Below are 6846 nucleotides of genomic sequence, written 5' to 3'. Positions count from 1 at the left end.
TTTAATGTCAATGGCCATTCTAAGCTGAATGTGACTGCTCTCGTCAGATCGCAGAAGTTACACAGCTTAAGGCCTCGCTAGTATCAGTGTGGGAGACTGTCTGTGAATCCGTGGTGCGGTTGACTTTTTATTATGTCGTTTAGATTTTGTTTCACAATCGATTAAAAAGGACTATGGATTAAAGCATTTAATGTCAATGGCCATTCTAAGCTGAATGTCCCTGCTCTCGTCAGATCGCAGAAGTTACACAGCTTAAGGCCTCGCTAGTACCAGTGTGGGAGACTGTCTGGGAATCCGTGGTGCGGTTGACTTTTTATTATGTCGTTTAGATTTTGTTTCACAATCGATTAAAAAGGACTATGGATTAAAGCATTTAATGTCAATGGCCATTCTAAGCTGAATGTGCCTGCTCTCGTCAGATCGCAGAAGTTACACAGCTTAAGGCCTCGCTAGTACCAGTGTGGGAGACTGTCTGGGAATCCGTGGTGCGGTTGACTTTTTATTATGTCGTTTAGATTTTGTTTCACAATCGATTAAAAAGGACTATGGATTAAAGCATTTAATGTCAATGACCATTCTAAGCTGAATGTCCCTGCTCTCGTCAGATCGCAGAAGTTACACAGCTTAAGGCCTCGCTAGTACCAGTGTGGGAGACTGTCTGGGAATCCGTGGTGCGGTTGACTTTTTATTATGTCGTTTAGATTTTGTTTCACAATCGATTAAAAAGGACTATGGATTAAAGCATTTAATGTCAATGGCCATTCTAAGCTGAATGTGCCTGCTCTCGTCAGATCGCAGAAGTTACACAGCTTAAGGCCTCGCTAGTACCAGTGTGGGAGACTGTCTGGGAATCCGTGGTGCGGTTGACTTTTTTTTATGTTGTTTAGATTTTGTTTCACAATAGATTAAATAGGACTATGGATTAAAGCAAAAAACGTAAATGGCCATTCTAAGCTGAATGTGCCTGCTCTCGTCAGAACGCAGAAGTTACACAGCTTAAGGCCTCGCTAGTACCACTGTGGGAGACTGTCTGGGAATCCGTGGTGCGGTTGACTTTTTATTATGTCGTTTAGATTTTGTTTCACAATCGATTAAAAAGGACTATGGATTAAAGCATTTAATGTCAATGGCCATTCTAAGCTGAATGTGCCTGCTCTCGTCAGAATGCAGAAGTTACACAGCTTAAGGCCTCGCTAGTACCAGTGTGGGAGACTGTCTGGGAATCCGTGGTGCGGTTGAATTTTTATTATGTCGTTTAGATTTTGTTTCACAATCGATTAAAAAGGACTATGGATTACAGCATTTAATGTCAATAGCCATTCTAAGCTGAATGTGCCTGCTCTCGGCAGATCGCAGAAGTTACACAGCTTAAGGCCTCGCTAGTACCAGTGTGGGAGACTGTCTGGGAATCCGTGATGCGGTTGACTTTTTATTATGTCGTTTAGATTTTGTTTCACAATCGATTAAAAAGGACTATGGATTAAAGCATTTAATGTCAGTGGCCATTCTAAGCTGAATGTGCCTTCCCTCGTTAGATCGCAGAAGTTACACAGCTTAACGCCTCGCTAGTACCAGTGTGGGAGACTGTCTGGGAATCCGTGGTGCGGTTGACTTTTTTATTATGTCGTTTAGATTTTGTTTCACAATAGATTAAATAGGACTATGGATTAAAGCATTTAACTTCAATGGCCATTCTAAGCTGAATGTGCCTGCTCTCGTCAGATCGCAGAAGTTACACAGCTTAAGCCCTCGCTAGTTCCAGTGTGGGAGACTGTCTGGGAATCCGTGGTGCGGTTGACTTTTTATTATGTCGTTTAGATTTTGTTTCACAATAGATTAAATAGGACTATGGATTAAAGCATTTAACGTCAATGGCCATTCTAAGCTGAATGTGCCTGCTCTCGTCAGAACGCAGAAGTTACACAGCTTAAGGCCTCGCTAGTACCAGTGTGGGAGACTGTCTGGGAATCCGTGGTGCGGTTGAATTTTTATTATGTCGTTTAGATTTTGTTTCACAATCGATTAAAAAGGACTATGGATTACAGCACTTAATGTCAATGGCCATTCTAAGCTGAATGTGCCTGCTCTCGTCAGATCGCAGAAGTTACACAGCTTAAGTCCTCGCTAGTACCAGTGTGGGAGACTGTCTGGGAATCCGTGGTGCGGTTGCCTTTTTATTATGTCGTTTAGATTTTGTTTCACAATCGATTAAAAAGGACTATGGATTAAAGCATTTAATGTCAATGGCCATTCTAAGCTGAATGTCCCTGCTCTCGTCAGATCGCATAAGTTACACAGCTTAAGGCCTCGCTAGTACCAGTGTGGGAGACTGTCTGGGAATCCGTGGTGCGGTTGACTTTTTATTATGTCGTTTAGATTTTGTTTCACAATCGATTAAAAAGGACTATGGATTAAAGCATTTAATGTGAATGGCCATTCTAAGCTGAATGTGCCTGCCCTTGTTAGATCGCAGAAGTTACACAGCTTAACGCCTCGCTAGTACCAGTGTGGGAGACTGTCTGGGAATCCGTGGTGCGGTTGACTTTTTATTATGTAGTTTTGATTTTGTTTCACAATAGATTAAATAGGACTATGGATTAAAGCATTTAACTTCAATGGCCATTCTAAGCTGAATGTGCCTGCTCTCGTCAGAACGCAGAAGTTACACAGCTTAAGGCCTCGCTAGTACCAGTGTGGGAGACTGTCTGGGAATCCGTGGTGCAGTTGACTTTTTATTATGTCGTTTAGATTTTGTTTCACAATAGATTAAATAGGACTATGGATTAAAGCATTTAACGTCAATGGCCATTCTAAGCTGAATGTGCCTGCTCTCGTCAGAACGCTGAAGTTACACAGCTTAAGGCCTCTCTAGTACCAGTGTGGGAGACTGTCTGGGAATCCGTGGTGCGGTTGACTTTTTATTATGTTGTTTAGATTTTGTTTCACAATAGATTAAATAGGACTATGGATTAAGGCTTTTAATGTCAATGGCCATTCTAAGCTGAATGTGCCTGCTCTCGTCAGATCGCAGAAGTTACACAGCTTAAGGCCTTGCTAGTACCAGTGTGGGAGACTGTCTGGGAATCCGTGGTGCGGTTGACTTTTTATTATGTTGTTTAGATTTTGTTTCACAATAGATTAAATAGGACTATGGATTAAGGCTTTTAATGTCAATGGCCATTCTAAGCTGAATGTGCCTGTTCTCGTCAGATCGCAGAAGTTACACAGCTTAAGGCCTCGCTAGTACCAGTGTGGGAGACTGTCTGGGAATCCGTGGTGCGGTTGACTTTTTATTATGTCGTTTAGATTTTGTTTCACAATAGATTAAATAGGACTATGGATTAAAGCATTTAACATCAATGGCCATTCTAAGCTGAATGTGCCTGCTCTCGTCAGAACGCAGAAGTTACACGGCTTAAGGCCTCGCTAGTACCAGTGTGGGAGACTGTCTGGGAATCCGTGGTGCGGTTGAATTTTTATTATGTCGTTTAGATTTTGTTTCACAATCGATTAAAAAGGACTATGGATTAAAGCATTTAATGTCAATGGCCATTCTAAGCTGAATGTCCCTGCTCTCGTCAGATCGCAGAAGTTACACAGCTTAAGGCCTCGCTAGTACCAGTGTGGGAGACTGTCTGGGAATCCGTGGTGCGGTTGACTTTTTATTATGTCGTTTAGATTTTGTTTCACAATCGATTAAAAAGGACTATGGATTAAAGCATTTAATGTCAATGGCCATTCTAAGCTGAATGTGCCTGCTCTCGTCAGATCGCAGAAGTTACACAGCTTAAGGCCTCGCTAGTACCAGTGTGGGAGACTGTCTGGGAATCCGTGGTGCGGTTGACTTTTTATTATGTCGTTTAGATTTTGTTTCACAATCGATTAAAAAGGACTATGGATTAAAGCATTTAATGTCAATGGCCATTCTAAGCTGAATGTGCCTGCTCTCGTCAGAATGCAGAAGTTACACAGCTTAAGGCCTCGCTAGTACCAGTGTGGGAGACTGTCTGGGAATCCGTGGTGCGGTTGAATTTTTATTATGTCGTTTAGATTTTGTTTCACAATCGATTAAAAAGGACTATGGATTACAGCATTTAATGTCAATAGCCATTCTAAGCTGAATGTGCCTGCTCTCGGCAGATCGCAGAAGTTACACAGCTTAAGGCCTCGCTAGTACCAGTGTGGGAGACTGTCTGGGAATCCGTGGTGCGGTTGACTTTTTATTATGTCGTTTAGATTTTGTTTCACAATCGATTAAAAAGGACTATGGATTAAAGCATTTAATGTCAATGGCCATTCTAAGCTGAATGTGCCTTCCCTCGTTAGATCGCAGAAGTTACACAGCTTAACGCCTCGCTAGTACCAGTGTGGGAGACTGTCTGGGAATCCGTGGTGCGGTTGACTTTTTTATTATGTCGTTTAGATTTTGTTTCACAATAGATTAAATAGGACTATGGATTAAAGCATTTAACTTCAATGGCCATTCTAAGCTGAATGTGCCTGCTCTCGTCAGATCGCAGAAGTTACACAGCTTAAGCCCTCGCTAGTTCCAGTGTGGGAGATTGTCTGGGAATCCGTGGTGTGGTTGACTTCTTATTATGTTGTTTAGATTTTGTTTCACAATAGATTAAATAGGATTATGGATTAAGGCTTTTAATGTCAATGGCCATTCTAAGCTGAATGTGCCTGCTCTCGTCAGATCGCAGAAGTTACACAGCTTAAGGCCTCGCTAGTACCAGTGTGGGAGACTGTCTGGGAATCCGTGGTGCGGTTGACTTTTTATTATGTCGTTTAGATTTTGTTTCACAATCGATTAAAAAGGACTATGGATTAAAGCATTTAATGTTAATGGCCATTCTAAGCTGAATGTGCCTGCTCTCGTCAGATCGCAGAAGTTACACAGCTTAACGCCTCGCTAGTACCAGTGTGGGAGACTGTCTGGGAATCCGTGGGGCGGTCGACTTTTTATTATGTCGTTTAGATTTTTTTTCACAATAGATTAAATAGGACTATAGATTAAAACATTTAATGTCAATGGCCATTCTAAGCTGAATGTGCCTGCTCTCGTCAGAACGCAGAAGTTACACAGCTTAAGGCCTCGCTAGTACCAGTGTGGGAGACTGTCTGGGAATCCGTGGTGCGGTTGACTTTTTATTATGTCGTTTAGATTTTGTTTCACAATAGATTAAATAGGACTATGGATTAAAGCATTTAACATCAATGGCCATTCTAAGCTGAATGTGCCTGCTCTCGTCAGAACGCAGAAGTTACACGGCTTAAGGCCTCGCTAGTACCAGTGTGGGAGACTGTCTGGGAATCCGTGGTGCGGTTGAATTTTTATTATGTCGTTTAGATTTTGTTTCACAATCGATTAAAAAGGACTATGGATTAAAGCATTTAATGTCAATGGCCATTCTAAGCTGAATGTCCCTGCTCTCGTCAGATCGCAGAAGTTACACAGCTTAAGGCCTCGCTAGTACCAGTGTGGGAGACTGTCTGGGAATCCGTGGTGCGGTTGACTTTTTATTATGTCGTTTAGATTTTGTTTCACAATCGATTAAAAAGGACTATGGATTAAAGCATTTAATGTCAATGGCCATTCTAAGCTGAATGTGCCTGCTCTCGTCAGATCGCAGAAGTTACACAGCTTAAGGCCTCGCTAGTACCAGTGTGGGAGACTGTCTGGGAATCCGTGGTGCGGTTGACTTTTTATTATGTCGTTTAGATTTTGTTTCACAATCGATTAAAAAGGACTATGGATTAAAGCATTTAATGTCAATGGCCATTCTAAGCTGAATGTGCCTGCTCTCGTCAGAATGCAGAAGTTACACAGCTTAAGGCCTCGCTAGTACCAGTGTGGGAGACTGTCTGGGAATCCGTGGTGCGGTTGACTTTTTATTATGTCGTTTAGATTTTGTTTCACAATCGATTAAAAAGGACTATGGATTAAAGCATTTAATGTCAATGGCCATTCTAAGCTGAATGTGCCTTCCCTCGTTAGATCGCAGAAGTTACACAGCTTAACGCCTCGCTAGTACCAGTGTGGGAGACTGTCTGGGAATCCGTGGTGCGGTTGACTTTTTTATTATGTCGTTTAGATTTTGTTTCACAATAGATTAAATAGGACTATGGATTAAAGCATTCAACTTCAATGGCCATTCTAAGCTGAATGTGCCTGCTCTCGTCAGATCGCAGAAGTTACACAGCTTAAGCCCTCGCTAGTTCCAGTGTGGGAGATTGTCTGGGAATCCGTGGTGTGGTTGACTTCTTATTATGTTGTTTAGATTTTGTTTCACAATAGATTAAATAGGATTATGGATTAAGGCTTTTAATGTCAATGGCTATTCTAAGCTGAATGTGCCTGCTCTCGTCAGATTGCAGAAGTTACACAGCTTAAGGCCTCGCTAGTACCAGTGTGGGAGACTGTCTGGGAATCCGTGGTGCGGTTGACTTTTTATTATGTCGTTTAGATTTTGTTTCACAATCGATTAAAAAGGACTATGGATTAAAGCATTTAATGTTAATGGCCATTCTAAGCTGAATGTGCCTGCTCTCGTCAGATCGCAGAAGTTACACAGCTTAACGCCTCGCTAGTACCAGTGTGGGAGACTGTCTGGGAATCCGTGGGGCGGTCGACTTTTTATTATGTCGTTTAGATTTTTTTTCACAATAGATTAAATAGGACTATAGATTAAAACATTTAATGTCAATGGCCATTCTAAGCTGAATGTGCCTGCTCTCGTCAGAACGCAGAAGTTACACAGCTTAAGGCCTCGCTAGTACCAGTGTGGGAGACTGTCTGGGAATCCGTGGTGTGGTTGACTTTTTATTATGTTGTTTAGATTT

The 6846-nt window shown here is 41.9% G+C and overlaps 28 pseudogenes; all 28 read left to right on the top strand.

The window, feature by feature from the left end:
- Positions 1-6: 6 nt before the first annotated feature.
- On the top strand, positions 7-125 carry LOC142727110 (5S ribosomal RNA; annotated as a pseudogene).
- Positions 126-192: 67 nt separating this feature from the next.
- On the top strand, positions 193-311 carry LOC142727231 (5S ribosomal RNA; annotated as a pseudogene).
- A 67-nt stretch (positions 312-378) lies between these two features.
- LOC142727183 (5S ribosomal RNA) lies at positions 379-497 on the top strand (annotated as a pseudogene).
- Positions 498-564: 67 nt separating this feature from the next.
- Positions 565-683, top strand: LOC142727474 (5S ribosomal RNA; annotated as a pseudogene).
- Positions 684-750: 67 nt separating this feature from the next.
- Positions 751-869, top strand: LOC142727181 (5S ribosomal RNA; annotated as a pseudogene).
- A 67-nt stretch (positions 870-936) lies between these two features.
- Positions 937-1055, top strand: LOC142727342 (5S ribosomal RNA; annotated as a pseudogene).
- A 67-nt stretch (positions 1056-1122) lies between these two features.
- On the top strand, positions 1123-1241 carry LOC142727529 (5S ribosomal RNA; annotated as a pseudogene).
- Positions 1242-1308: 67 nt separating this feature from the next.
- On the top strand, positions 1309-1427 carry LOC142727063 (5S ribosomal RNA; annotated as a pseudogene).
- Positions 1428-1867: 440 nt separating this feature from the next.
- Positions 1868-1986, top strand: LOC142727291 (5S ribosomal RNA; annotated as a pseudogene).
- A 67-nt stretch (positions 1987-2053) lies between these two features.
- LOC142727556 (5S ribosomal RNA) lies at positions 2054-2172 on the top strand (annotated as a pseudogene).
- A 67-nt stretch (positions 2173-2239) lies between these two features.
- LOC142727538 (5S ribosomal RNA) lies at positions 2240-2358 on the top strand (annotated as a pseudogene).
- Positions 2359-2611: 253 nt separating this feature from the next.
- On the top strand, positions 2612-2730 carry LOC142727243 (5S ribosomal RNA; annotated as a pseudogene).
- Positions 2731-2797: 67 nt separating this feature from the next.
- LOC142727456 (5S ribosomal RNA) lies at positions 2798-2916 on the top strand (annotated as a pseudogene).
- Positions 2917-2983: 67 nt separating this feature from the next.
- On the top strand, positions 2984-3102 carry LOC142727264 (5S ribosomal RNA; annotated as a pseudogene).
- A 67-nt stretch (positions 3103-3169) lies between these two features.
- LOC142727254 (5S ribosomal RNA) lies at positions 3170-3288 on the top strand (annotated as a pseudogene).
- Positions 3289-3355: 67 nt separating this feature from the next.
- On the top strand, positions 3356-3474 carry LOC142727357 (5S ribosomal RNA; annotated as a pseudogene).
- Positions 3475-3541: 67 nt separating this feature from the next.
- Positions 3542-3660, top strand: LOC142727230 (5S ribosomal RNA; annotated as a pseudogene).
- Positions 3661-3727: 67 nt separating this feature from the next.
- Positions 3728-3846, top strand: LOC142727180 (5S ribosomal RNA; annotated as a pseudogene).
- Positions 3847-3913: 67 nt separating this feature from the next.
- Positions 3914-4032, top strand: LOC142727527 (5S ribosomal RNA; annotated as a pseudogene).
- A 67-nt stretch (positions 4033-4099) lies between these two features.
- LOC142727484 (5S ribosomal RNA) lies at positions 4100-4218 on the top strand (annotated as a pseudogene).
- Positions 4219-4658: 440 nt separating this feature from the next.
- LOC142727179 (5S ribosomal RNA) lies at positions 4659-4777 on the top strand (annotated as a pseudogene).
- Positions 4778-5030: 253 nt separating this feature from the next.
- LOC142727244 (5S ribosomal RNA) lies at positions 5031-5149 on the top strand (annotated as a pseudogene).
- A 67-nt stretch (positions 5150-5216) lies between these two features.
- Positions 5217-5335, top strand: LOC142727356 (5S ribosomal RNA; annotated as a pseudogene).
- Positions 5336-5402: 67 nt separating this feature from the next.
- LOC142727229 (5S ribosomal RNA) lies at positions 5403-5521 on the top strand (annotated as a pseudogene).
- A 67-nt stretch (positions 5522-5588) lies between these two features.
- LOC142727178 (5S ribosomal RNA) lies at positions 5589-5707 on the top strand (annotated as a pseudogene).
- Positions 5708-5774: 67 nt separating this feature from the next.
- Positions 5775-5893, top strand: LOC142727285 (5S ribosomal RNA; annotated as a pseudogene).
- Positions 5894-6333: 440 nt separating this feature from the next.
- Positions 6334-6452, top strand: LOC142727497 (5S ribosomal RNA; annotated as a pseudogene).
- A 253-nt stretch (positions 6453-6705) lies between these two features.
- LOC142727203 (5S ribosomal RNA) lies at positions 6706-6824 on the top strand (annotated as a pseudogene).
- The last annotated feature ends 22 nt before the right edge of the window (positions 6825-6846 follow it).

The sequence above is a fragment of the Rhinoderma darwinii genome, unplaced genomic scaffold, assembly GCF_050947455.1.
Source record: "Rhinoderma darwinii isolate aRhiDar2 unplaced genomic scaffold, aRhiDar2.hap1 Scaffold_647, whole genome shotgun sequence".
Taxonomy (NCBI): Eukaryota; Metazoa; Chordata; class Amphibia; order Anura; family Rhinodermatidae; genus Rhinoderma; species Rhinoderma darwinii.
The sequence above is the reverse complement of the archived record's forward strand: the minus strand, read 5'-3'. Positions and strand labels throughout refer to the sequence as shown.